Source organism: Balaenoptera acutorostrata, chromosome 11 (genome assembly GCF_949987535.1).
Source record: "Balaenoptera acutorostrata chromosome 11, mBalAcu1.1, whole genome shotgun sequence".
Taxonomy (NCBI): Eukaryota; Metazoa; Chordata; class Mammalia; order Artiodactyla; family Balaenopteridae; genus Balaenoptera; species Balaenoptera acutorostrata.
The window spans coordinates 25,632,846-25,638,761 of NC_080074.1; the positions used below are offsets into that span (position 1 = coordinate 25,632,846).

Consider the following 5,916-nt stretch of genomic DNA (forward strand, 5'->3'; position numbering starts at 1 on the left):
ATAAAAACAATTAGGTAATTATTAACAATTGGGGTTTCTGAATGAAGAGCATATAGGAGTTCTTTGTATTTTTGCAACACTGTTATAAGTCCGAAATCATTTCAAAATAAAAAATTTCAAAACTAGAAATGAAGATGGGTATCTCACGTCTCATAAATCCCATATAGGGATCTCCACTTTGGTGTCTTCCACAGTTCATGGAAGATTTATGATTACTTGGTAAAAATGGGTTGATGATTGTTGACTGGCAATCAGAGTGCTTTACTCATTCTCTTTCAAGTCTTAAGGGATTTTTTAAAAAGCAGCTACAATTTTTTTTTTTTTTTTTTTTCTATGTAGGATGGTTGATCTTGAGCCTGCAGGGAACAAGCTGGCCCCAGACTTCTCCAAGTCCACAATTTTTAACTTATAAAGTTAGATCCTGGGACAAACAAAGATTGTCCAAGGAACAATAAGGAAGCAAAAATTGGTCAGCTGGAACTGAAAGATCTCCACCAGCAGACCAGCCCTTCCTCTAGTGGAGTTTATTACAACTCGTGTAAAATGAATCACAGCCCAGAGGTTGGTGTGAGGGAGAATGAAAAGACAGCTGAGAATACAGAACATCATGAGACCCTGAAATTCAATACTGTTAGTTAGAGACTCTGGGTATGGTTAACACCAAAAATGAATAGGTGCTATTTTGCATTAAAAAACCTTTTTTAAAGAAAAAAAAAAAAGATATTTATTTGCAATATAAACAAAGTCCCATTGCTGGTTCAGGATATATATGTATATATGTGTATATTTGTAAGGGTCACAAGTTTTCCTTCCTAAGATCATAAAACAAAACTAGCTACTCTCTCATCATACCCTCATTTACACAAATCTGATGCATCTTTCTGGGTTTTTCTTTTGACAAGTAAAAAATAAAGAGAAAGAGAATCACATACAACAGCTTTTTGTCAATTTCTTGACCATAGCAACTTTTTAATCCAGTGTGTTAAAAGAATCCCTGAAAACCACCCCTGTGAGGTAAGATGCAGTGAGGCAGAATTTGATTTGCTAATTTTACTTAAAATATTCAAATTATATGAGAAAATTTTAAAGATTATTACATAAACCACGTTTTTTACATACTTCCAGCTGCCTTCATTTAACTTTTTTTTCTAAATCAATACTCTCTGATATTAGTTTTGAGTTTCGCTCAGATATATCTAAACCTGAACATTGTATTTCTATTTCCTTTTCACATGAAACTTGTTAATTATATATTGTACAAATATTTTTCTCATGGATGGACCCTGAAGGCATGCTGCTAAGTGAATAAGTCAAACAGAGAAACACAAATACTGTATGATCTCACTTATATGTAGAATCTAAAACAAGCAAACAAACAAACAAAAAACCCACCAAACTCAGAGAAAAAAGAGATCAGACTTGTGGTTACCAGAGGCATGGGGTACCAGAAGTGAGAATTGAATGAAAGCAGCAGAAAGTTATGAACTTCCAGTTATAAGATAAATAAGTACTAGGGATGTAATGTACAACATGATGATGATAGTTTACACTGCTATGTAATATATAGGGAAATTGTTAAGAGAGTAGGTCCTAAAAGTTCTCATCCTAAGGAAAAAAAATTTTTTTTTATTGTATCTATATGAGATGACGGATGAGAACTAAACTTATTGTGGCAATCATTTTATAATATATGTAAATCAAACAATCATGCTGTATACCTTAAACTTATTCAGTGGTGTATGTCAATTATTTCTCAATAAAACTGTAAAAACTTTTTTTTTCTATTGTGTCCAAAAAAAAACAAAAAAAAAAATCAAGGAGCTGTTCTGTTGCCCAAGGCTGGTTTTGTACATTCTCTCCACAATGGATTGAGTGATATAACTACTTCCATTTCCATCTCATATTTGTAATGCTACAATTCTAGCCTCTATTTCCATCAAATTCTAAAATTGCCAGAGGTTCTCCCTGTCCTGACCCAGTGGCGGGGATCTGGACCCCTCAGAAACTCCTAGCCCTTGGATCAAACTTTATCTCTCTGTTTAGACCTAAGCTTTCTTCACGAGGCCAAAGCTCAAGGAGCCCCTGAGAGCACTAGGAGGCAGCCATTCCCTTTCCCTGAAATGCTGGTGACAGTCATTCTTTCTCACCAGGAAGTTGTGAATTCCTGTTGATCCTGCAGCACCTGGGAGTTGGAGGGAAGTGGGTGAGTGAGGGGGAGAGGATGTACGGCCCACGTTATTCTATCTGCTGAGCTTCTCACCACCAAGACACAAAGGAGCATGTCAGAGCGCTTTTCTTGGGGGCTGTGGGGGAAGACAGTGATAACAAGCTCTAGGAAAACAATCCAACTATGGAAATTTTGTTTTTAAGGTTCTTGAGTGAGAGTTTGGCTTTTAGTTCTTGTTTTCACAGAATAACTCCTTGGAGGAAGGTTTTTTGTTTTTTTTTTTTTTAATTAATTAATTTATTTATTTATTATTTATTTTTGGCTGTGTTGGGTCTTCGTTTCTGTGCGAGGGCTTTCTCCAGTTGTGGCAAGTGGGGGCCACTCTTCATCGCGGTGCACAGGCCTCTCACTGTCGCGGCCTCTCCCGTTGCGGAGCACAGGCTCCAGACGCGCAGGCTCATTAGTTGTGGCTCACGGGCTTAGTTGCTCCGCGGCATGTGGGATCTTCCCAGACCAGGGCTCGAACCCGTGTCCCCTGCATCGGCAGGCAGACTCTCAACCACTGCGCCACCAGGGAAGCCCTTGGAGGAAGTTTTAAAAATCATAAGGTCATGGGGCTTCCCTGGTGGCTCAGTGGTTAAGAATCCGCCTGCCAATGCAGGGGACACGGGTTTGAGCCCTGGTCCGGGAAGATCCCACATGCTGCGGAGCAACTAAGCCCATGCACCACAACTACTGAGCCTGCGCTCTAGAGCCCGCGAGCCACAACTACTGAGCCCGTGTGCCACAACTACTGAGCCCATGCACCACAACTACTGAGCCTGTGCTCTAGAGCCCGTGAGCCACAACTACTGAGCCCATGTGGCACAACTACTGAAGCCTGCATGCCTAGAGCCCATGCTCCACAACAAGAGAAGCCACCACAATGAGAAGCCCACGCACTGCAACAAAGAGTAGCCCCCGCTCGCCACTACCAGAGAAAGCCCACGTGCAGCAACGAAGACCCAACAAGCCAAAAATAAAAAAATAAATTAAATAAATTTATTAAAAACAATCATAGGGTTATGAAATCAATGTAGTAGGCTATAGTCATCAATTTTTTAAAAAAATGTAATAGAGGGACTTCCCTGGCGGTCCAGTGGTTAAGACTTCACCTTCCAATGTGGGGGGGTTCGGGTTCGATCCCTGGTCAGGGAGATAAGATCCCATGTGCCTCGTGGCCAAAAAACCAAAAAAAACATAAAACAGAAGCAATATTGTAACAAATTCAATAAAGACTTTGAAAATGGTCCACATCAAAAAAAAAAAAAATCTTAAAAAAAAACAAAAATTAAAAATGTAATAGATTGCATTAGAATAGACAATATCAAAGTGCAATTGACCATGGACCCTGGAGCCAGGCCTGTTGAATGTGAACATGCACTGTGTGGCCACTTACTAGCTCTGTGGCCTTGAGCAAGTTACTTAACTTCCCCAAGCCTCAGTGTCCTCACCTGAAGAGTAATACCTACATACTTCATAGAGTTAGCGTAAGGATTAAATGAATTCATATACATAAAGTACTTGCTCGCTCACCTGTGGGTCAGTTGAGGATTGGCTAATTCAGGTTGGGCTCAGCTGGGCAGCTTTGCTTCAAGCTGCAGGTCCTGCCAAGTTTGAGCCCTCACTGCTGGACCCAGGTCTGTTCCACCTGTTGTTCAGTTTGGGGTCCAGGCTAAAGGGGTAGCAGCTGCCTGGGAGTAGTCCTTCTCATCATAATGTTAAAGGCACAAAAGAGCAAGCCTCATCCCATAAACACATCTGAATCCTCTGCTTGCCTCATGTCTCCTAACATTCCACTGAAAGGCAAGGTGCAGTGGAATGCACAATCCTATTGACCAAAGCCAGTCACACGACAGAGCCCAACATCAGTTAGGCAGGGAACAATAATCTATTGAACTAAACTGTTGAACAAAAATCCAATAGTCATAGTGGAAAAAGTTTGAGAAGCCCTGCTCTAAAGCAGGCCGCATCTGACCCACCACCTGTTTTTTAAATAAAGTTTTATTGGAACACAGTCATGCCCATTTATTTGCATGTGGCAGCTTTTGTGATACAACGGCAGAGCTGAGCAGTTGTGAGAGGCCATATGACTTGCAAAGGCTAAATTATTTACTCTCTGGCCCTTTACCCCAAAAGTTGGCAGATCCCTCTTCTTAAAAATGAAAAGTTTAGGGGCTTCCCTGGTGGCGCAGTGGTTGAGAATCTGACTGCCAATGCAGAGCACAAGGGTTCGAGCCCTGGTCTGGGAAGATCCCACATGCCACGGAGCAACTAAGCCTGTACGCCACAACTACTGAGCCTGCGTGTCTGGAGCCTGTGCTCCGCAGCAACAACAGAGCCCGCGATAGTGAGAGGCCCGCGCACCGCGATGAAGAGTGGCCCCCCGCTCGCCGCAACTAGAGAAAGCCCTCGCACAGAAACGAAGACCCAACACAGCAAAAATAAATAAATAAATAAATTTATTTTTTAAAAAAATGAAAAGTTTAGGAATTGAGAATTCAGCATCAAATCAAATTACATAGTCAATGCACTCTTTCTACGCGCCAGACACTGGCAAGTGCTGCCCAATGGCTATGCGGTTTGACTTGATGCTTGATTCGTAACCACTGCAAGAAGCTAGTACCTTCCTGGTTTGCAACAACCGTGGTGTGGTAAGAGACAGCCCCGTCCAGCTCTGGCCCTTGGGTCTGTAACAGAGCCTCATAGCTGGAATTCATACACTCACTTTCCTATACCTGTCCTTGTCAGGAGTTCAGTATTGTGACTTTGGTTAGAAGACATATTACATTTGGGGTAATGATCCTCAGGATGCTCCAAAAATTTAAGCTTAAAGAAAATGATGCCATCATCCAAATAAAACAAGATATTTTAGAACTTCATTGGACCCCAAACCCTCAGACCCTGAAATCGTAGGCAGAAGCCCCCCACAAGCGCACTGATCTAAGTGGAGCTGCTAAGGCTCAGCGTGGGTGGGAGGAGGCTGGGCTCCGGGCCAGCCTGCTGAGTGGGCTTCTTCCCTCTCTCACACCACAGTCCCCTGAGAAGCCCAGGGGCAAGTAGAAAATGCCAGGGCTCCTTGGAAATTAGTTTTGTCTTTGTGAGTTTTCTAATACCCCAGAGGACAACTTTGTTGTACAAAAAAGATTGCTTTGGGGCTACTTTTTTTTTTTTTCCTGTAAGCCATATTTGATTTATTGGAGTAACAAATTTGAATCCTACTCCTTCCTTTAAGCTTTTAAGCCACTTTTATAAATCTTATTGTGTTATTTATCAGGAAAATCACAACTTATTTTATGGGAGGCTTTAATTAGGGGTTGGTTCCATTTAGACTTAGTTAATTAAACTTTAAAGGTGTTTAACTGCATTTATAAATTTGATATATTTGATTTGCTTTTCAGTGACAGCTAACACAGCCCTTACTATGCTCAGAAACTGTTCTAAACAATTTACATTGTTAACTCGTTTAATTCTCACAGCAGTTCAAGCAGACATCTCATGGTATTATCATCTTTGTTTCAAACACAGGGAAACTTAGGTACAGAGAGTAATTTTCAAAAGGTCATGTAGCTAATAATACCTGAACTACTTTGTGAAACATACAGTTTGGCTTCAGAATCCAGGTTTTGACTCTTATCCTCTATGTTAATTAGCTAACTCTGAATTAACCAACTTTAAAAAAGAAAACAAAAAGAATCCTGGCTGCTTCA

At 41.1% G+C, this 5,916-nt stretch overlaps 1 non-coding gene across 1 annotated transcript; it reads right to left on the minus strand.

Moving 5' to 3' along the window:
- Positions 1-331: 331 nt before the first annotated feature.
- On the minus strand, positions 332-457 carry LOC130709307 (small nucleolar RNA SNORA38). The gene has a single exon (XR_009009830.1). It is a non-coding gene; the product is annotated as a small nucleolar RNA SNORA38 (small nucleolar RNA).
- Between the last annotated feature and the right edge of the window lie 5,459 nt (positions 458-5,916).